This window comes from Amblyraja radiata, chromosome 37 (assembly GCF_010909765.2).
Source record: "Amblyraja radiata isolate CabotCenter1 chromosome 37, sAmbRad1.1.pri, whole genome shotgun sequence".
Taxonomy (NCBI): Eukaryota; Metazoa; Chordata; class Chondrichthyes; order Rajiformes; family Rajidae; genus Amblyraja; species Amblyraja radiata.
The window spans coordinates 2906840-2931059 of NC_045992.1; positions in this window are offsets into that span (position 1 = coordinate 2906840).

Consider the following 24220-nt stretch of genomic DNA (forward strand, 5'->3'; position numbering starts at 1 on the left):
GATGCATCCCGATAAAATGCTTTCTATGGCACATCTGTACAGTGACCAAAACTGTACACAAAATGCCAATACTCCAAATGTAGCCTGATCAATACTTGATTCCTTTAATACCCAGACATCTATTGATCTCTAGTTTGAACGGAATCGATGACTGAGCCTCCGAGGTCCTCTAATGTGATTAACATACAATTGGTCTCCTTGTTTCAGGGGTAGTCGGGATAGACAAATAAAGGTGAGCATTGGCAGCGAAGTCCACATCTTGCAAATATAATATCTAAAATAAAACCAGGCCACAACAGGTATGCTAGCCTTTATAAATCAGAGCATTGAGTATAGAAGCTGGGATGTAATGTTAAAATTGTACAAGGCATGGGTGAGACCAAATCTGGAGTACGGTGTACAATTTTGGTCGCCCAATTATAGGAAGGATGTCAACAAAATAGAGAGAGCACAGAGGTGATTTACTAGAATGTTGCCTGGGTTTCAACAACTAAGTTACAGAGAAAGGTTGAATAAGTTAGGTCTTTATTCTCTGGAGCGCAGAAGGTTAAGGGGGGACTTGATAGAGGTCTTTAAATTGATGAGAGGGATAGACAGAGTTGATGTGGACCAGCTTTTCCCTTTGAGAATAGGGAAGATTCAAACAAGAGGACATGACTTCAGAATTAAGGGACAGAAGTTTAGGGGTAACATGAGGGGGAACTTCTTTACTCAGAGAGTGGTAGCGGTGTGGAATGAGCTTCCAGTGGAAGTGGTGGAGGCAGGTTCGTTGGTATCATTTAAAAATAAATTGGATAGGCATATGGATGAGAAGGGAATGGAGGGTTATGGTATGAGTGCAGGCAGGTGGGACTAAAGGTAAAAAGTTGTTGGGCACGGACTTGTAGGGCCGAGATGGCCTGTTTCCGTGCTGTAATTGTTATATGGTTATAACACTCAAGAGACATGTCTGTACTAGTTCAACTTCTTTGAAAAAAAAAAAAAAACAGGTATTGGAAATCTGAAATAAAAGCGTGGAATGTGGGAAATACTTCATAGGTCAGGCAGCATCCATGGAGAGAGAAAAGCAGCATTAACTTTTCAAGTTGGTGTCTTTTATTGCGACTGGGAAAGATCATGATGAAAGATCTTTCCACAGATGCTGCCTGACCTGCTGAGTTTTTCCATTACTTGAGCAAGGCACAATGTGCTGGAGTAACTCAGTGGGTCAGGCAGCATCTGTGGTGGGAATGGATAGGTGTCGTTTCAGGTCGGGACCCTTCTTTAGACCCTACCGACAGGAAACATCTCCTATCCATTTCCTCCACAGATGCTGCCTGATCTGCCGAGTTCCTCCAGCACTTTGTGTTTTGCTCAAGATTCCAGCAATCTCAGTTATTTGTAACTCTCTCCCTCTCTCCCTCTTTCTCTCTCCATTACTTTATGTCTTCATAAAATTCCTTAAAGTTTGTGTCAGAAGAGCTAAGCAAGGAAATGTAATTTACAAAAATGAGAAGTTATCTGCTGCTTTTTGATCCGATTTAAAGATTTGCAAGCTAATGGGAATTAGAGACAAATATCCGCTACCAGACTCACCTGAGGACATGCACAAGATGTAGACAATAGATGGCAGGACTTTCATATGAAGAAAGACTGGATAGACTCGGCTTGTACTCGCTAGAATTTAGAAGATTGAGGGGGGAATCTTATAGAAACTTACAACATTCTTAAGGGGTTGGACAGGCTAGATGCAGGAAGATTATTCCCGATGTTGGGGAAGTCCAGAACTAGGGGTCACCGTTTAAGGATAAGAGGGAAGTCTTTTAGGACCGAGATGAGAAAATCATTTTTTACACAGAGAGTGGTGAATCTGTGGAATTCTCTGCCACAGAAGGTAGTTGAGGCCAGTTCATTGGCTATATTTAAGAGGGAGTTAGATGTTGCCCTTGTGGCTAAAGGGATCAGGGGGTATGGAGAGAAGGCAGGGATGGGATACTGAGTTGGATGATCAGCCATGATCATATCGAATGGCGGTGCAGGCTCGAAGGGCCGAATGGCCTACTCCTGCATCTATTTTCTATGTTTCTATGTTTCTATGACTCCGCTATTGTACATGGGATGATGCCACAGGATGAGGGACATCTGTAGTAAGGTTCACCCACTTCATGAACAATAAGGGTGCATTATAGTGCCATCACTATTAATAGCACAACTGTTGTACCATCCATACAAATGTATTCCATTGAGGAAGCAGAGTACGGCTCATTGATGAGATGCATGAAAATGAAAGCTGCATCCAAAATCTTAAATATATTGATAACTTTCAATTTGCCCTGTTCACAAGGGAATTCATGGCATCTGTTTTGAAGTACTTGGCATGCGATGTTATCTGTTCACGACAGAGACTGCAGCAAACTATGTGTTTGATATTTTGCCTTGCTGCTGTGCTGAGAAGGCACGGGTTACAAATAGGAACATTGCAGGCAATTAGTCGTCTTTCAGTTCAAAATGGGTCTACTCAGATTCAGGTCTACTCAAAATGGCTCTTAAAAATAGCGGAGTCAGAATATATGGGGAGAAGGCAGGAACGGGGATGATCAGCCATGATCACATTGAATGGCGGTGCTGGCTCGAAGGGCCGAATGGCCTACTCCTGCACCTATTGTCTATTGTCTATTATCACATCAACAGACCCTTCGGCCCACAATGTCAGGGCCAAAACTGACGCCAAATGAAACTAACCTCCACTGCCCACACATACAGTACATAGAACAGTGAGAAAAACATTTTTCACACAGTGAGTGGTGAATCTCTGGAATTCTCTGCCACAGAAGGTCGTTGAGGCCACAGCTCATTGGCTATATTTAAGAGGGAGTTAGATGTGGTCCTTGTGGCTAAAGGGATCAGGGGGTATGGAGAGAAGGCAGGTACAGGATGCTGAGTTGGATGATCAGCCATTCGGATGATCGTCTGAATTTCCCTGAGGGGATCAATAAAGTATTTATTATATTGAATGGCGGTGCAGGCTCGAAGGGCCGAATGGCCTACTCCTGCACCTATTTTCTATGTTTCTATGTTTCTAACACAGAACATAACAGCACAGGAATAGGCCCTTCGGCCCACCATATCTGTGCCCAACATGATGTCAAGTTAGAGTAATCTCCTCTTCCTATAGATGATCCATATCCCTCCATTCCCTGTATATCCATGTGGCCATCTAAAAAAACCTTCTAAAACATCACTATCATATCTGCCTTCACCACCACCACCCCAGGCAACACATTTCAGGCATCCACCACTCTCAGTGTAAAAGATTTGTCCCACATGTCTCCTTTAACATCTCCCCTCTGATCATAAGCCTGTGTCATCTATTATTTGACAGTTTCACCTTGGGAAAAAGATTCTGACTGCTTACCCGACCCATGCCTTTCACAATGTTAGATACACCTGTCAGGTCTCCCTTCAACCTTTGGCGTTCCAGAGAAAACAAGTCAAGTGTACTGTGTATCATTTATGTTTTTGTGAGTTGTCTGCAGCGGTAGAGTTGCTGCCTCACGGTGCCAGAGACCCTGGTTCGATCCTGACTAAGGGTGCTGTCTGTACGGAGTTTGTACGTTCTCCCAGTGACCTCGTGGGTTTTCTCCAGGCGCTCCGGTATCCTCCCACAGTGTGTAGTATAGTGCTAGTGTACAGGGTGATCGCAGGTCTGCACAAGCTCGGTGGGCCGAAGGGCCTGTTTCTGCGCTGCATCTCTGAAATCTAAAGTCTAAAGTAAAAGTAAAAATACTCAGTAAACTGAGCATGCACAAAACTCGGGGGTAGAGAATTCCAAAGGCTGACACCCCCTTTGTTCTCCTCATCTCAGCTTGAAATGGACCATCCCTTATTTGAGATTCTGCTCCCTACTCTCACACAAATGTATCTTCTCAACAACATTTATATCATCAAGATGTAGATACAAGGAATTGCCGATGCTAGAATCTTGTGTAGAAGGGCCTCGACCTGAAACGTCACCTATCCATGTTCTCCACAGATGCTGCCTGACCCGCTGAGTTACTCCAGCACTCTGTGAAACGTCACCTATCCATGTTCTCCACAAATGCTGCCTGACCCACTGAGTTACTCCAGCACTCTGTGAAACGGCACCTATCCATGTTCTCCACAGATGCTGCCTGACCCGCTGAGTTACTCCAGTACTCTGTGAAACGTCACCTATCCATGTTCTCCACAGATGCTGCCTGACCCACTGAGTTACTCCAGCACTCTGTGAAATGTCACCTATCCATGTTCTCCACAGATGCTGCCTGACCCGCTGAGTTACTCCAACACTCTGTGAAACGTCACCTATCCATGTTCTCCACAGATGCTGCCTGACCCGCTGAGTTACTCCAGCACTCTGTGAAATGTCACCTATCCATGTTCTCCACAGATGCTGCCTGACCCGCTGAGTTACTCCAACACTCTGTGAAATGTCACCTATCCATGTTCTCCACAGATGCTGCCTGACCCGCTGAGTTACTCCAACACTGTGCACTATTTACTCTGAGCTCTGACCTGCAAAAGACTGTAAAGACAGCCAGACATAAAAACTGTTTTTATCCACGAGTAGTTGCTCTACTCAACAGCCAAAAATCTGTAGCCTCCCTTTGATCTGGTATTTTGTTGGTTCACATGCTTGATCAATGGTGTTTTATCATTAATGTTTTATTATTATTAATGTTTAGTGTTTCCTGAGTCATTTGTAACTGTCACTGTATGTCATGTTGTTACTTGTGGGCGGAGCACCAAGGCAAATTCCTTGTATGTGAATACTTGGCCAACGTACCTACTTACTCACTATATTATTATTGCACTGTATTTGTTATTTATTGAATTTTTTCTTTTTTTTCTCTTCCCCCGCTATGTACAATGTCTACATATTCACATATTCTGTTGTGCTGCAGCAAGTGAGAATTTCATTGTCCCATCCGGGACATATGATAGTAAAACACTCTTGACTCTTGATATCTCCAAGCTTTCTCAGCCGACCACCGCTTTCAATGAGACCATTTTCAGGAAGCACGGGCTTAATGTCTCCTTGGAGAGTAACCTCCTTAACCCAGTCGTTAGCGCTGATTGAGAGCTATTTAACGTGGCCACTTCATCCCACCCGCAGCTGAACAACCCTAGCACCAATCCCCAATTTACAGATACAACATAAATGATTGTTTCTGACAGCACGGCAAATTAGGAATTCTTTACACGTATTGGCCCGGTCTCCGGTTTCGGCGGAGTTCACAGTCTGATCCTGATTTTCGGATTAAATGCCAAGTTTTAATCACAGGGTAAACATTGGCAACGCCGCGGAGTTTTGACAATGTGTTTGTAATTTGCTGGGAAAAGTGAATGTCTAATCAAGGTCGTGCCGCCATTGTGATTGCTGCAGCTCGAATGCAAAGATGTCCAAATGACAATATTTGTATTGAATCCAACTTGAGGACCCTCTTGGATCCGACAATCAAGTTCTTTCCATGAATTTCAGCGTTGCAGATAGCAATTAAGGAGATAACAAATCTGCGAAGATAGGGAGAGAGAGAAGAGACTTCATGGAGAGATTGTGCAAGGAAGAACTGTAGATGCTGGTAAAATCGAAGGTAGGCACAAAATGCTGGAGTAACTCAGCAGGTGAGGCAGCATCTATGGAGAGAAGGAATGGGTGGCGTTTTGGGTCGGGTCCCTGGCAACAAGGGGTCTTTCTCATAAGATAGACACAAAATGCTGGAGTAACTCAGTGGGTGAGGCAGCATCTATGGGGAGAAGGAATGGGTGACATTTCGGGTGACCCGAAATGTCACCCATTCCTTCTCTCCATAGATGCTGCCTCGCCCACTGTGTTACTGGTCTCGACCCGAAATGTCACCAATTCCTTCTCTCCATAGATGCTGCCTCACCCGCTGAGTTACTCCAGCATTTTGTGTCTATCTTATGAGGAAGACCCCTTGTTGTCAGGGCAAGATGGTCTGAGCTATAGGGAGAGGTTGAGCTGGCTAGGATTCTATTCCCTGGAGCGCAGGAGGATGACTGGTGATCTTATAGAGGTGTATATAATCTTGAGAGGCATAGATCAGATAGATGCACAGAGTCTTTTACCCAGAGTAGGTGAGTCGAGGACCAGAGGACATACGTTTAAGGTGGAATCTGAGGGGTAACTTTTTCACATAAGGAGTGGTGGGTGTATGGAACAAGTTGCCAGAGGAGGTAGTTGAGGCTGGGACTGTCCCAACATTTAAGAAACAGTTAGACAGGTGCATGCATAGGACAGGTTTGGAGGGATATGGACCAAACATGGGCATGTAGGACTACTGTAGCTGGGACATGTTGGCCGGTGTGGGTAAGTTGGGCCAAAGGGTCTGTTTGCACACTGTATCGCTCTATGACTCCTGCTGGTACCAGTGAATGGAGACAAATGGAGGAATAGGCATCACATGAAAGCAGAGGCGGTTAGAATAAATAGCATTATGCTTGGCTCAGATGTTGTGCGCTGAAGGGTCTGTTCCTGTGCTGTAATATTTTACATTCCAGCCCAAACTCTCCATACAGCTCAGGTCCTGAAGTCCTAGCAACAATCTTGTAAATCTTCTCTGCACACTTCCCAGCTTAACGACATCCTTCCTGTAACAGGAAGAACAAAACTGAACATAATACTGCAAATGTGGCCTCAGTAACATGTTGTACAGCTGTAAGTTCAGTTTAGTTTAGAGACCCAGCGCGGAAACAGGCCCTTCGGCCCACCGAGTCCGCACAGACCAGCGATCCCAACACACTAACACTATCCTACGCACACCGGATACAATTTACAATTTACACCAAGCCAATTTACCTACAAACCTGTACGTCTTTGGAGTGTGGGAGGAAATCGAAGGTCTCGGAGAAAACCCTTGTGGTCACGGGGAGATCGTACAAACTCCGTACAGAATTTAATGAACATCCACCCGTAACATAACATCCAAAATTCTCTACTCAATCCTGACAACATCCTCGTACTAGAATGGTGGGAATGAAAGCTAACCAGTGGAATCCAGTCTTTTGGACATTTAAACTCAGATCACTATCTTCCTTAATTGCGTTTCAATTTGTACAATCAAATTAGAATTTTCAGATGCTCAAGGATCAATTGAATCCACTCAGCACTTTTCAAGCAATGTTGGCCCTCAGGTACCTACTACATCCTTCATTTTCCACCTTTAAGGGCCTATCCCACTTTTTTTCGGCGACTGCCGGCCTTACATCAGTGTCACCAAAGGACTTTGAACATTTCAAAATCTAGCCGCGACAAACAAAAATTCTGCGACACTTGAAAAAAAAACGCACGTCATACGTCATCACGCCGCGGTTTTTTCTGTGACCTGATATGTCAGTCAATAATGCTGGCAGTCGCCGAAAAAAATCGGCAAGTGGGACAGGCCCTTTAATCTCAGGTTCTCGATTCCCCTACTCTGGGGAAAAAAACAATGCCTTATTCACACCGTATCTATTGCAGTATTTTTTCAAGCGATGTTGGATTGCATACGCCTGCCCTGTTGTTGCGTCAACCAAGTAGTAAATGTTAATACGATTAACTAAGGACACACTTCATAAAGGGTTCTGATTAGGGAGTATGACTTGTGCTTAAAAATCCTGTAACTGTTAAATGTGTATACATTTGCATTGTGTCAACGTGGAGAACAAGCGAGGATCAGGCATCAAGCATCATCTCACTTTATTATCATGTGCTTTAAACAAACCAGCCTCACATTTAATTAACCGGTGATGGGCTCGTTCACAGGGGCCATCTGACTGGAGGTTTGTGCCACAGTGGTAAGTGCATGAAAATTAGTCAGTGCATTGACTAATTGGTCATGTATCATCATTTTTCTGGGGGGAAAAAAACATAATGCCATGTAGTTTAAAATTACGTTCATATTAACAAAAATTTGCACACATTACAGGCGTTTACATCAGATATTTTTGGTCTTTCTGGTGCTAAATCTGTTGCATCCTGGTTGGGCAGGCTGGGAGTTGATTCCTTGGAGTGCAGGAGGCTGAGGGGTGACCTCACAGAGGTGTACAACATCTTGAGGGGAATAGTCAGAATGAATGCACACTATTACCCCAGGGAATGGCAATCATGAACCAGCAGACATAGTGTTAAGGAGAGTGACAATCAACAATAGGCAATAGACAATAGGCCATTCTGCCCTTCGAGCCTGCACCTCCATTCAAAGTGATCATGGCTGATCACCCACAATTCCTGCCTTTTCACCATATCCTCTGACTCCACTATCTTTAAGAGCTCTATCTAACTCTCTCTTGAAAGCATCCAGAGAACTGGCCTCCACTGCCATCTGAGGCAGCGAATTCCACAGATTCACAAATCTCCAGGTGAAAAGATTTTTCCTCATCTCCGTTCTAAAAGGCCTACCCTTTATTCTTAAACTGTGGCCCCTGGTTCTGGACTCCCCCAACATCGGCAACCTGTTTCCTGCCTCTAGCGTGTCCAATTCCTTAATAATCTTACATGTTTCAATAAGATCCTCTCTCATCCTTCTAAATTCCAGAGTGTACAAGCCCAGCCGCTTCATACTGTCCACATATGACTGTCCCGCCATCCCGGGAATTAACCTGGTGAACCTACGCTGAGGGTAAGAGCCTGCTAACTCTGTGTACTTTAGCATCCTGGTTGGGCAAGCTAGGAGTTTATTTTGGATAATCAAACATGATCATATTGAATGGTGGTGCTGGCTCAAAGGCCTAGTCCGGCACCTATTTTCTATGTTTCCGTGAAATTCATGCAGATGTGCAAGGTTATTGCCATACATAAGTACAATTCCCTGTTCAGTGCAGAATGCAGAGAAACAGCCCACTGAGTCCATGTGCGAGTTTCATGCCAGGTTTAAAATGCCAATATGGGTGGCATGTTGGCACAGCAGTAGAGTTGGTGTGTGTGTGTGTGTGTGTGTGTGTGTGTGTGTGTGTGTGTGTGTGTGTGTGTGTGTGTGTGTGGGTGTGTGAGTGAGTGTGTGTGTGGCTGTGTGTGTGTGTGTGTGTGTGTGTGTGTGTGTGTGTGTGTGTGTGTGTGTGTGTGTGTGTGCGTGTGGCTGTGTGCGTGTGGCTGTGTGTGTGTGGCTGTGTGTGTGTGTGTGGGTGGCTGTGGCTGTGTGTGTGTGTGTGTGTGTGTGTGTGTGTGTGTGTGTGTGTGTGTGTGTGTGTGTGTGTGTGTGTGTGTGTGTGTGTGTGTGTAAGGATGATCAGCCATGATCACTTTGAACACAAACGGTTACCACAAACCAGTGCTTTCTTGTCCATGTTGTGTTTGACTCGCAGCAGTCATTTGCTCAGCAAACAAGGAGCAGATGATTGTATGAGTAGAACTACAGCAACTTCTCCTAATAAAAGTAAGATCATTTCGCCAGAAAAAAAATGCAGATGCACAGATTCTGGGCCGAAATCCAATCACAGCCACTTACAGCAGTGCAGTCACTCAGACAAAGATACCACTCAATACTCAATAATATAGGGTCTGAAGAAGTCTCGACCCGATACATCACCCATTCCTTCTCTCCAGAGATGCTGCCTGTCCCGCTGAGTTACTCCAGCGTTAATACATTAAAACATAGTTACCTGAGTCACAAATTATAAAAATGCTATGAGTTGTAATTTTGTTTACACAAGATAAAATACAGATTTTTAAATCCAACAGTGGGATTCAAACTGGCCGATTATTAGCAAAAACACAAAGAGCTTTGCACTTTGTAAAGGAGGAACTCAGCGGGTCAGGCAGCATCTTTGGAGGGAATGGGCAGGTGCTGTTTCAGCTCGGGATCCTTCTTCAGTCTGAAGAAGGCCCTGAACAGTCTGGGGAAGAGTCCCAACCCCAACCATTGCCTGTCCCTCCCCCCCCCCCCACTGATGCTGCCTGACCCACTGCGTTCCTCCAGTACTTTGTGTTTTTGCTGACAATTCCTGCATCTGCAGTTCCTTGTGTGGACAATTGTTAGTGCAGGTCTATGAGTTACTAACCCACCCACCTAAGCACTGAATAACCAGAGCCAAGTTTACAGCACACTCATTCCTAGTCCAGAGCAGCTGAATCTGTTCAACCAGTTGCCAGTGTTGCAAGGCAGTGACCTCATGTCCCCGGACTCTCAGCTTGAAGAAGGGTCTCGACTTGAAACGTCACCCATTCCTTCTTTCCAGAGATGCTGCCTGTCCGGCTGTTACTCCAGCACTCTCCTTCTATCTTCAAAGACCTCGTGATTCTGCTCAAAAACATGTCACAAACCAACCAAATCCATCATAACAACTTGAGGAGATGTACTTAGATATGTAAGTAGTCCTTCATAAGACAGCTTGATGCAATATTTTTATGTATTGGATGTTTACTGAGAAATAGATGCTATAACTCTGTGACTTAGACAGAAAATGCTGGAGTAACTCAGCGGGACAGGCAGCATCTCCGGAGAGAGGAAATGGGTGACGTTTTGGGGTCGAGACCCTTCTTCACACCGTGGTGGCACTGGCCACCGAGCTGCCCAAAGACATCCTCAGTCTGAACAGAAGATAGTAAATGTGAATATGGAGAAAAAATTTCGATTATTTTCCAATTCCATTTCTGCGCATGGGTTCTGCAGGAGTGCAGGGCTTGAATGCAGAATAAAGGGCCTGTCCCACTTTCATGACCTAATTCACCACCTCTGCCGAGTTTGCCCTTGACTCATACTCGCATCATGGTCGTCACGAGGTCGTAGGATGTCGTAGATAGGTCGTAGCAAGCCGTGATGCTCGTTATAGGTACTCGGACATCAAGTAGGTCGGAGGTACACAAAAAAGCTGGAGAAACTCAGCGGGTGCAGCAGCATCTATGGAGCGAAGGAAAAAGGCAACGTTTCGGGCCAAAACCCTTCTTCAGACTGATTGGGGGTGGGGGGGGGCGGGGTGAAGAAAGGAAAAAGGAGGAGGAGCCCGAAGACTGGGGGATGGGAGGAGACAGCAGGAGGGCTGAGGAAGGGGAGGAGACAGCAAGGACTAACAAAATTGGGAGAATTCGATGTTCATAGTCGGGGCGTTTTTCTAGCCTGATGAAAAATGTCCACGAGAAAAAAAGGTCATGAATTAGGTCATGAAAGTGGGTTTTGATTTAAAACTATGCAGAAGATTTAGAAACAAAATTAATTCTTTAAGCTGCACACAAATCACGTATCATTTACATACAGGTATCAAACACCATCAGTTACAAGACACAGTGGCAGCAAAGAATTAGGAAAATAAGACTACGCCAAAATAGGATTTATTTTGAGAAATCTTCAATTAACACACAGGCTTTTTCATCAAGTAACATGTGGCATGGTGGCACAGTGGTAGAGTTGTTGCCTTAAGGGGCTGTCCCACTGCGGTAACCTAATTGGAATGTTTAGGAGAGTTTGAAAAAAATGTCATGTTGAAGACCTCCTTCGACCTCCTTCAACTATGTTGAAGACTAGCTTCAACTAGCTACGACTAGCTTCGGGAAAATTGGACACCGAATAGTGCTTCAATCTCCTTCGACTATGATGAAGACTATCTACGACTACCTTCGACTATGTTGAAGACTATCTACGACTACCTTCGACTACCCTCGATTACCTACGACTAACATGCCGACCTACCACGACCTACTTCGACTAAACCTACGAGTAAAAAAAGTATCGATTTTTCCATGGCGACCTTTCTTTACTCGCGGGCATTTTTCAACACGTTGAAAAATACGCCGGGACCTAGCTGAGGCCTCGAGTACGTGGGGACCACCCTCGAGCATGAAGGAGAGTTACAAAGACCTCCTAGGACCTCGTGTCGACCATGCTGTGAGTATGAGTCGAGGGCAAACTCGCCAGAATTCGGGGATTAAGTCGCCGCAGTGGGACAGTGCCAGAGACCCGGGTTCGATCCCGATTACAGCTGCTGTCTGTACGGAGTTTATACGTTCTCCCCGTGACCGTGTGGGTTTTCTCCGAGATTTTCGGTCACCTCCCACACTCCAAAGACATACAGGTTTGTAGGTTGGTATAAATGTAAAACTGTCCCTAGTGTGTGTGTGTGTGTGTAGGGTGCGGGGATAATGTGCGGGGATCGCTGGTCGGCATGGACTCGGTGGGCCGAAGGGCCTGTTTCCGTCCACGCTGTATCTCTAAACTAAAGACATGAAATATTTATTCGACTGCTTGAATAACCAAATAAAGGGAAAAAAGTATGTGGACACACACACATACACGCACACACACACGCGTAAACATCTTCAAACAACCGCAGATGAATTCACCACAGATGAATAATCTCCATATGATAGTTTTCCAACCATGATCTTTGGACTTGAGCGTGCCTAGCTGCTGCTGTCTGAAAGGAGGGTTTTATTGCGTTTAAGTGAGCCAGTAATGACTGCTTCACTCTGACTGCAAACAAACAGCTCAGCTGCTCTCACGAGATCAGTCACAAGGTCGTTTCATAGACCCAGGAGAAACATCGCCTATTGTTGAACAAAGTAAAGCTACCATTTGACACCAATTGTCGCGTAACCCTTGGAAGGACCAGCAGCTTCGCCGGGACAAATAAAATTAAATAAAGGATTAATTTAGTCTGAGAGCGCCAAGTCACAAGTCCTGTTTATGTCTGGACTGAGGCAGTAGCTGGAAGGCCAACATGTTGCACCACAGTGTGGCCAGACAGGGACTTGCATCCAATACTCACTGGTGGTAAGAAGATCCCCCCACCCTAGTCATTGTAGTAACCCTTGCATCCCCTCTCTCTCCGTCTCTCCCCCACCCGAGTTGCTGCTCTACATCGGTGAGACCAAGCGTAGGCTTGGCGATCGCTTCGCCCAACACCTCCGCTCAGTTCACAACAGCCAACCTGATCTCCCGGTGGCTCAGCACTTCAACTCCCCCTCCCATTCCGAATCTGACCTTTCTGTCCTGGGCCTCCTCCATGGCCAGAGTGAGATCCACCGTAAATTGGAGGAGCAGCACCTCATATTTTGCTTGGGTAGTTTACACCCCAGTGGTAGGAACATTGACTTCTCCAATTTCAGGTAGTCCCTGCTTTCTCCCTCTTTCCCCTCCCCTTCCCAGCTCTCCCACAGCCCACTGCCTCTGCATCTTCCTTTCTTCTTCCCACCCCCCCACCCCCACATCAGTCTGAAGAAGGATCTCGACCCAAAACGTCACCTATTCCTTCGCTCCATAATAGCTGCCTCACCTGTTGAGTTTCTCCATCTTTTTAATCTACCTTTGTTCTATTTTCAATGTCGTCCTGGTGAGTTTCATTGTCTGTAACTCATTTTCATCTAGCACACACTCTATATTTCTTTATACATCACCATCTATATCTCTCGTTTCCCTTTCAACTGATTCTCAGTCTGAAGAAGGGTCTCGACCATAGACTTCTCCAGAGATGCTGCCTGACACACTGAGTTACTCCAGCTTTTTGCGTGTATGCCTTCACACATTCTTTCTCTCTGAGATATTCAGCAGCCTTGGCTCTTAACAGAGAGTGAAAAGTAATTCACACCAGTGGTATACATGGCATTGTAGAATAGTACTGATGTCCATGAGGACAACGCCAGAACTTGATGTGAGTGTTAATCACAGTTCAAGAGGCAACTCTCAATGACCTGTACCCCAATTAATCCCAGCATCCCATCCTTAGACGTTCTCAGCAACTCCATACAGACTCAAGACTAAACAAGCCCCTAATGGCAGCATCCAACTTCTTCTTCAGGTGAGTGTGTGCCTCGCATCTGTCTGAACAAGGAACTGAGAAGGGTCTCGACCTGAAACATCACTCTTTGTCATTTCTCCAAAGATGCTGCCTGACCTGCTGAGTTACTCCAGCGTTTTGTGTCTATTTTGGATGTGCGGCAATGCTGAGAACTATATTCTGCACTCTGTTCCTTTGCTCTATCTCTTGTGTTTGAGTTTGACTTGTGGGAATCCCTGGAGAAGAGCTCCGACCTCCAACCGCCGGCCTGCGGCCTAAATCATCTTCAAGCCCCGGTCTCTGGTAGGGAAGCACCGATTCGGGACTTACCTTGCCTGTACATCTGGCCGCCCGCAGAGGAACTGCGAAGGGTTATGGTCCCGACCACGGGGAAAAATGGAGGAGGACTGACTAAACTTTGTGCCTTCCACCAAAGTGATGAATGCTGTGGTGGATGTTTTGTGGTTACATTTTTTATTTTGTATTGGGTGTTCTTTTTTACTGTACCGCTGCTGGCAAATTCATTTCACTGCATTTCATTGTGTATGTGACGAATAAATCTGACTATTGAATCTTGATTGTATTTTTGGATAGTGTTATCGGATCTGATTAGAAAGCATGCGAAGCAAAACTTTTCGCGATCCAATTTTGGACCCCATATCTGAGGAAGAATGTGCTGGCTGTGGAAAGAGTCCAGAAGAGGTTTACGAGAATGATCCCGAGGATGATTGAGTTAACCTAGGAGAAGAGTTTGATGTTTCTAGGCCTGTGCTTGCTGGGGTTAAGAGGGTGAGGGGGTTTTTTCATCGAAGCCTACTGGATAATGAGAAAGGATCGCATTGAAAGCTACCAGATAATAAAAAGTCTGGAGAGAGTGGATGTGGAAATGATACTTCCACTAATGGATGTGTCTAGAACCAGAGGGCACGAGCTCAAGAATAAAAGGACGTATCTTTAGAATGGAGATGAGGAGGAATTTCTGTGGCCAGAAGATGGTAAATCTGTGGAATTCATGGCCACAGATGGCGGTGGAGGCAAAGACATTGAGTATTTTTAAAACGGAGATTGATTGGTTCTTAATCGGTTTGGACGTCAAAGAAGACAGGGAAATGGAGTTGGGAGGAAAAAATAGGTCAGCCATGAATGAAAGCTGGAATAGACCTGATGGGCCGAATGGCCTAATTCCGCTCCCATATCTTATGATCTCTGATTTGCCAATTTTCCATTGTTGTCAAATCCATGATCTTTCAAAAATGAATCTGTATCCTCCTGAAACACCTCCATCAGTACAACCTCCACAACCTACAGGGTGGAGAATTACAGTTTCAACTTCCTAATGTTCCCTTTTGTAATCCGGTGTCACAGTTAATCTTGCAACACCCCTGAACTGGCTTGGGACTTTTTATTCCATTAGAGTATTATGTAAACACTATTTGTTCTTGTTAGGACTGCAAGCTGCAACATCGTAAGTGCATTGGAAAGTGCATTGGACGTGCTTTGCATTGGTATACACTTCCTTGTAAAAACAAACTTAACTAACAAGTCCTCACTTTCAACTTATCATTACTGTTTCTGACAGCTGAATGTTTTGGCAACACAGGAAACCAAATTAGTTTTAGCAGCTATTCTACAAGTTCCCTGTGGACACCTGGGCTGTTAAGAATAAGAAGATCTAGACTGAAGTAGTTCAGTTTAGTTTAGTTTATTGTCACGTGTACTGAGGTACAGTGAAAAGCTTTTGTTGCGTGCTAACCCTTCAGCGGAAAGACAATACATGATTACAATCGAGCCGTTTGCAGTGTATAGATACATGATAAGGAAATAACGTTTAGTGCAAGGTAAAGCTAGCAAAGTCCAATCAAAGACAGTGCAAGGGTACGTTCTCCCTGTGACTGCATGGTCCAGTTTCCTCCCACATTCCAAAGACATGCAGTTTTGCAGGTGCTACTGCACCCGCTGAGTTTCTCCAGCATTTTTGTGTACCTTCGATCTTCCAGCATCTGCAGTTCCTTCTTGAACAGTTTTGTAGGTTAATTGGCTTCTGTAATTATCCCCAGTGTGTAGGATAGAACTAGTATACGGGGCAATCGTTGGTCAGCATGGACTCTGTGGGCCGAAGGGCCTGTTTCCATGGTACCTAAACTAAACTAACCTCAATTAAACAGTATAGCAGAGGAACAGGCCCTTCAGCCAACAGTGTCTGTACCGAATATTGTGCCAAGATCAATTCTTATCTATCTGCACATAATCCATTGCCTGCATATCCATGTGTCTATCTAAAAACCTCTGAAACACCATTATCATATCTTCCTTTACCACCACCACTGGCAGCAGTTTCCAGGCACCCAGCACCCTCTGTTTAAAAAAACTCCCCCCCGCACATCTCCTCTAAACTCTGCCCCACTCACCTTAATGCCATGCCATGCCCTCCAGTATTTGACATATTCATCCTGGGGAAAAGGTTTTGACTGTCTACCCTATCTATGCCTCACACCAGTTTATATACTTACATCAGGCCTCTCCTCAACCTCTGGTGTTACAGAGAAAACAATTCACATCTGTAGCTAATATCCTCCAATCAGGCATTGTTCTGCTAAATGTCATGGTCCCTGCCCGGCGAGTTTATCGATCAGAAGATTATTATGTGGAAAAAAGGAACTGCAGATGCCAGTTTTCAATAAACAACACAAACAGCTGAAGTAGGATCCAGACTTAAAATGTTTCCCATCCATTTTCTCCAGACACCAGGCACGGTAGTGCAGCAGTAGAGTTGCTGCCTCACAGCACCAGAGACCCGGGTTCAATCCTGACTATGGGTGCTGCCTGTACGGAGTTTCTCCGTGACTGCATGGGCTTTCTCTGGGAGCTCCGGTTCCCTCCCACACTCCAAAGACTTGCAGGTTTGTAGGTTCATTGGCAACAGTTAATTGTAAATTGTCCCTGGTGTGTGTAGGATAGTGCTAGTGTCCTGGTGCGATCGCTGGTCGGCACGGACTCAGTGGGCCGAAGGGCCTCTTTCCGCGCTGTATCTCTAAACTAAAAGCTAAAGCCACTGCCTGTCCTGCTGAGTTACTCCAGCACCCTGTGTGTGTTTGTGTTGATTATTATAACGACTGATTACACATTAAGGGAGGAAATACCAGGTTACATTCCTCGATGTGCACCTCCCTCTCATTCTGTCACCCAGGCTGGTGACAATGTACAGACGACATGAAATTAGATCCGATGAAGGATGCGCTCGCCTTTTCCACGTTATGCTGCATCCATTAACAACCCTCGGCGTGGGTTCAGGGAGAAACAGCGACCAAAGTGACAGAGTAATTCATTTGCTCATTAGGATGTAACTGCTCCTACCAGCACTGAATTACTGCTCATTGTTGATCCCGGCAAGATGTTTAAAGGCGATGCAATTACACATCCGCGCGCGGACACGCGGGGGGAAGAGGGAAACCATGGGAGAGTTGAACAGTGTGTACAATTGTGTGGTCTTTTGTTCTGCAAGGGGGGATCTGAGCACGGACGGGCTCTGCAGAGGTCATGCTGGAAGCTTGACGGGGGGGGGGCATTGACTGCCATCGCAGTTCAGCTCAGCAGCTGCTTCTACCAATGCTGCAAGCACTTTAGTCACCAGATGTCACCTTCTGCAGAGCAGTGAGGCAGAGAGAGAGACATGCAGACATCCCCGGCCACGTTGAACATACAAGGCCTCATTTCACATCTGATCAAGGGCTACCATAAGGTGCTTGACCTCAGGCCTCAGTAACACATCTCTGACTCGGAAGGAGGAACAGGGAAATTGATACACGGGGGAATATCAATACAGTAGAACTGGCAACACACAGCATTCACGCCATGGCCGCCTACAAGATACTGTGTATAAAAGACTTACTAATTGATGCATTGAATTCCCTTTGAAAAATGGCTGAATCTGAGCACATATGTTTTACCTTACCATGGAATTAAATTATATCGAAGAAAGATTATCTTAGCTCATCCCAAGTAACTCATTTTAAAGTGAATAGAAGCATTATTTCCTCCTAATTAATATTCTTCCGAAAATGATGCAGAGATTACCCCAGAGTACTGGGGCAATCTATGAAAGAAACAACTTCAGAATTCCCCAAACCATCAATTTAAGGAGGTGTTTAATGCTGAATTCACCAGCCTGCACCGCCCTAGTGCTGATACAATCCCACCTTCCGTTTAGTTTGGTTTAGAGATATAGCGTGGAAACAGGCCCTTCAGCCCACCGAGGTCCGCACCGACCAGCGATCCCCGCACATTAACACTATCCTACACATTATACTGAGCCGAATAACCTACAAACCTGTACGTCTTTGGAGTGTAGGAGGAAACCGAAGATCTCGGAGAAAACTTACATAGGTCACGGGGAGAACGTACAAACACCGTTGCTCTCTATCCTGGTCTCATGTGATCCAGGTGTCAACTTGGTTCCTTGAAAATGGATATTTAAAAAAACTGCAGATACTGGAAACCTGAAATGAAAACATAAATAGCTGAAACCATTCAACAGGTCAGGCAGTGTCTTAGGATTCAGGTTGAAGAGATTGAAAAAGCCTTCTTAATATTTTCTTTATTTTTTGGGGGGGGAATAGATCTTTCAATACTAGACTGTATTTGCAAAATGGTGTCACAACAGGAGAACATTTACTATTCCAATTTATTTAATCTCTGTCGATTCACTTTCTCACCCAGCTAATCAAGTCGAGTTTATTACCATAAGTACAAATGGGGTGAGCTGCAGGTATAATGTAAAGCTTGCTTGCAGCAACATCACAGACACATGTGTTACAGTCAATACATTGCTTGGCTTTCTTGTCTGGGATGATGACAGACAAGCATGATTAAATGCCGGTAACAAATCTATCTTCTTACATTTTGCATTAGAGGACTGAGTTATTCTGTCAACTTGGCAATCTGTCAGTGAGGGCATCGAGGAAGTTGTGTAGAACTTTGATCAGCTTGTAGCTTGGATGCAGAATGCAGACACACACGCACGTCAGAGGGAGGTGAGGGGAAACTGGTATGAAATAAAATTGTAATGTGCGTAGAATTATTTCTTGGCTCCTGTAGAACTTCAAACGCTCCAACCACGGGAGCCTGCGGACTTAACATTGTGGACTACGTAGTTGCAGCGTGGGACCCATACACAAATAAAAACATTTCTTCCATCGAACGTGTCCAAAGACAGGCAGCTCGATTTGTTACTAACACCTACGAGAGAGAAGCGAGTGTCACCAAACTTCTGAATTCTCTGGGGTGGAACCCTCTCCAAGACAGACGTGAAGCTCACCGTTTGACCTGTTTTTACAAAATGTTAAATGGTCAGCTCGACATAGATTACAAGACCCACACCAAACCCAAACCAATTAGGAGCAGACGAGGGCATTCGATCCAATTTGCGATTCCAGCTACCAAGGCAGATGTGTACAGCAATTCGTTCTTCCCCCGCACAATTAAACCAAGAACCAAGAGCTGGCGGTCCCTTGGTTAGGGACCGACTCCAGGAGCTCCAAGCTGCAGAAGCTTCGATCGACCCGAGTGCGGGAGTAAACCAGAGCACCTGGAGAAAACCCACGCAGTCACAGGGAGATAGTACCAACTCCGTACAGTCAGCACCCGTAGTCAGGATGGAACGCGGGTCTCTGGCGCTGTAAGACAACGACTTTACCGCTGCGCCACCTTGTTGCCCTGTGCCTCTGACATTCACTCCGTTAAGGTCAGTTGGATGGATTTTGGACAGAATATCAAGCAACAATGTAGTACATTTCTGTTTCTGGATGAATTCTCAGCATGCAGTTCCTGTGTATTTAGCATAGTGCAGCCATGAGCTCAAAGCCAATAGAGGTGCAATCACTTTACTCAACTCCACGGGCAACGGAGCATTGTGGTTATATTACTCGAGTATTCTCCAGAGACCTCAACTATTGATTTGGAAACACGAGTTCAAATCCCACCATGGCAGCTGAAGACTTTAAATTTAAGTTGCTAAACAGAAAAAAATATAATAAAAGAATATTTATAATCAATAGTATAAAGCTGTAGGATTGTCTCAATGAAAAACGTGGCAAATGTTGGAACTCTAAACTAAAACAGAACTGGTATATAAATGGAGAACATGAATAAGTGACATTTCGGGTTGGGATCTTTCTTGAAGAAGGATCCTGAAATCTATCCGCATTCTCCAAGGATGCTGCCTGACCTGCCGAGTTACTCCAGCAATTTCCCTCTATTTTTGTAAACCTTGTTTCTACATTGGTTTACAAATGCAAAACTGCTGAGACTGCCGCTCGAGGTCTTTCTCACCGTACATGGGTACACATGGCACGGGCTGTGGGCCGAGCATCAAACATGTGTCTAGAAATCAACTTTCGTGACCCATGTCTCAGAACTACATGACATTTTGCACAGATTTAGATAAAATATAATTGAGAAGGAAGTCATCATTCGTCAGTGTCAAAAGTTGCACATTAATTAATTAAACTAATTAGAAAATGAGATCGAAAAAGTAAGCAGCATCTAGTGTCCAATGGCTATATTACACCGTGGGGAGCCTATTTCCGTGTTGCAGTCTATTTAAACTATATATTATTATACCATATATATATATGACGTGAATATGACTGAAATCATATATAATTATGTACCATTATATTAGACAAAAATTATATAATTCATATAATTGTGTGTATTTTGAATGAGACTGCCGCAGAGATCCGATTCTGAACCAGCCTAATTAATGGGTGAGGGCAGTTCTTCTGGGTTCCCCCGTTTACTGAACCCCACTGACTGCCAGTGTGTAGAGTGGGGGTCATGGCCATAGTGGGACTGGGGCAGCGCCAGGCTGGGGGAAGGCTAAGGCATCTTCCACTGACAGGAAAATGTCTAACCTTAACCCTAACCCTAACTCTCCCCCCTTCCAGAGCTGCCCACGGCTGGAACTGGAGCCACTTTGGGACCGGCTGCGGGCTCCGTACGTGTGCCCCCACAGCGGGTCCACCTCAGCCAGCATGCCCTTCTGGATCATCGTGGTGATGATGGTGGGGAACAGCACTGCCCTGCACGCCTCCTGGGCAGCCTTCAGCACCACCATAGCGCCAACTCAGTCAGACCGCCCGCTATCTCGCTGCAACACCGGCCGTCCGACAGCCCGACCGACTCCTCGCAACACCCACCGGCCATCCGACCACTCGCACCACTCTCACGACCCACCAGCAGCCCGTCCACTCTCACGACCCACCAGCAGCCCGACTGATCCTCCACAGCATCCTTCGGCCTACAAACATCCCGACCGACAGACAGACCGACTGACCCTAACCCTGACCCTGACCCTAATCCTATCTCTACATTTGTTATTTATCATTTTTATTTAACAGATCACATCATAACTTGAAAAGATAAATCAATTGAAAAACTAAATTATCAGCAAGGTGAGCAGTACCTTTATTCCTTGGAAACCTCACAATTGCCATTGATGTAATGAGGAGGCAGCCATGATCCCAGGGTCCTCGCTGACTAGCGGCCATAAAACAAAGCGCGGGTTGGTCAATTTGCCTCTGACCTCAATGTCAAACGTGCATCGAATGGACAATTACTACTTGGAAAATTGGAAGTTTTCATCATATTTTTTTTTAAATGTGCAGTTTTTGTTCTTGACGAGTTTCAGGTATGATTTATATAACATGTTTACACAATATGTTAAAAATTCAGGTAGTTCCGTGAGTTGGGTCATGAACTTGAACGAAAAAGCTCCTCGGCCCACAGCCGAGCCATAATAAACCTAAACCTTTAGAGTTGGATGAAGTGTTTAAGAAGGAACTGCAGATGCTGGAAAATCGAAGGTACACAAAAAAGCTGGAGAAACTCAGCGGGTGCAGCAGCATCTATGGAGCGAAGGAAATAGGCAACAAGTTGGATGAAGTGAATGGTTCACAGTGATTGAGAACCAATTCCTGTCAACAAAAATGGTTACAAAAGTCCCTTAAACATGTAACAGAGTCATAGAGAGTCATAGAGCGATACAGTGTGGAAACAGGCCTTTGGGCCCAACTTACCCACACCGCCCAACACTAGTCTCACCCGCCCGCATTTGGTCCACATCCCTCCAAACCAGTCCTATCCATGCGCGACCTAACTATTTCTTAAATGTTGGGATAGTCCCTGCCTCAACTACCTCCTCTGGCAGCTTGTTCCATACACCCACCACACTTTGTGTGAAAAAACAATGTTCCCCCGAGCTTGTTTGATGTGCTAAAGAATCCTAACCAAGCAATAGTTTGGAATTTGTAACTTCAGCCCGAGCTTTGTGTAGAGTGGACAAAAGTACTTGCTGAGCATATCAACTCCGTAGAGATACAGCTTTCTATTCTCCAGAGTTTAGAAATATTCCACATGGATTTAATCCAAATTCTTGAGTAATGTTCCACTGAGGTTCTTCAAATTAATCATTACCACAAAACATGTCGCAACAGCTTTGACCCATTCCTAATGCTACCAAATGTAAATGTGACTACATATGGTAATAACATTATTACCAAGCAAAATAGAGATAGCAATTCCCCTGTTATTGAAGCTTGCTTTAGTTTTTAGTTTTAGTATTAGAGATACAGCGTGGAAACGGGCCCTTCGGCCCACCGAGTCCGTGCCGACCAGCGATCGCCGCACACTGTCCCTATCCTTCATACCCTGGGGACAATTTACATTTATACCAATATACCAAATAGACAATAGGTGCAGGAGTAGGCCATTTGGCCCTTCGAGCCAGCACCGCCATTCAATGTGATCATGGCTGATCATCCCCAATCAGTACCCAATCCTGCCTTCTCCCCATATCCCCTGACTCCGCTATTTTTAAGAGCACTATCTAGCTCTCTCTTGAAAGCATCCAGAGAACCGGCCTCCACCAAGCTAATTAACCTACAAACTTGTACGTCTTTGGAGAGTGGGAGGAAACCGAAGATCTCGGAGAAAACCCACGCAGGTCACGGGGAGAACGTGCAAACTCCGTACAGACAGCACCCGTAGTCGGGATCGAACCCGGGTCTCTGGCGCTGTAAGGCAGCAACTCCCACTGTGCTGCCCCTGTTGACTCGACTGATATAAAGTGACTGAGTTTGACGTAATGCTTGCAATTTATACTTGACTCTCCTCCACTAACTGCAATTTGTCTGGAGAAATTACCGTGCCTAAATTTGGAAATGGTGATGGACTCTGATTTCTCTTCTCTTTAAACAGTCTCTCTTTACTGCTGTTCAATGGATTATTTGTTGTGAGTCATATGCCAAATGACTCACTCACTGACACAGAACTAGCTCTAAAGAGTGTTTTTAAAAGTAGGTTTGACTGGTAGACAACTATGAGTGGGCAATACAATAGAGACACAAAAAGCTACAGATGCTGGTTTACAAAACCAGACACAAAGTCGTGCAGCATCTCTGGAGAACATGGACAGGTGTTGTTTTGGGTCAAGTCCCTTCTTCTGAAGAAGTGTCCAGACCCAAATTGTCATCTGTCCATTTTAATAATAATAATAATGGATGGGATTTATATAGCGCCTTTCTAATGCTCAAGGCGCTTTACATCGCATTATTCATTCACTCCTCAGTCACACTCGGTGGTGGTAAGCTACTTCTGTAGCCACAGCTGCCCTGGGGCAGACTGACGGAAGCGTGGCTGCCAATCTGCGCCTACGGCCCCTCTGACCACCACCAATCACTCACACACATTCACACACATTCACACACAGGCAAAGGTGGGTGAAGTGTCTTGCCCAAGGAGACAACGACAGTATGCACTCCAAGCGGGATTCGAACTGGCTACCTTCCGGTTGCCAGCCGAACATTTAGCCCATTGTGCCATCTGTCGTCCCATTTTCTCCTGAGATGCTGCCTGATCCGCTGAGTTACTCCAGCACTTTGTGTTTTCACCAGTGGGTGTTACTGCTTGCTTTTGATGAGGCTATAAAAGCAAGTGTTGGTCATTTGCTCCTAGTTCCTATTTTTCCATTAAATATTCCAATGCTACTCTTCTAGTGAGAGAACCAGCTGATATTCCTTGATTCCCAACATATATAAATGTCGATAGATACAAAGTACTGGAGTAACTCAGCGGGACAGGCAGCATCTCTGGAGAGGAGGAATAGGTGAAGTTTCGGGTCGAGTCCCATCTCCAGACTTCAGAAGAACCTGAAATGTCACCTTGTAGTGCGTGGGTCTCAGAATGAAGCACGAAGTCGTGTTTTGAGAGGCACCTTTTATTATGTTCCTCCCAGTTGTAGGGAAGACCAAACGAGAGGAAGATGGCACCCAAACCCCTGCCTTTAAACCCTCTGGCTAAGGGCCGCCTCCGGACTGAACCACTCCTGTGCCGAGGGGTTCGACACTATGGTGGCACGACCCTTGGGAGCCGCCACAGGACTCCCCCCCCCCAGAACCAGAGGCACGAAACGCACCGGCGGGAGCACGACCCGGCCGGC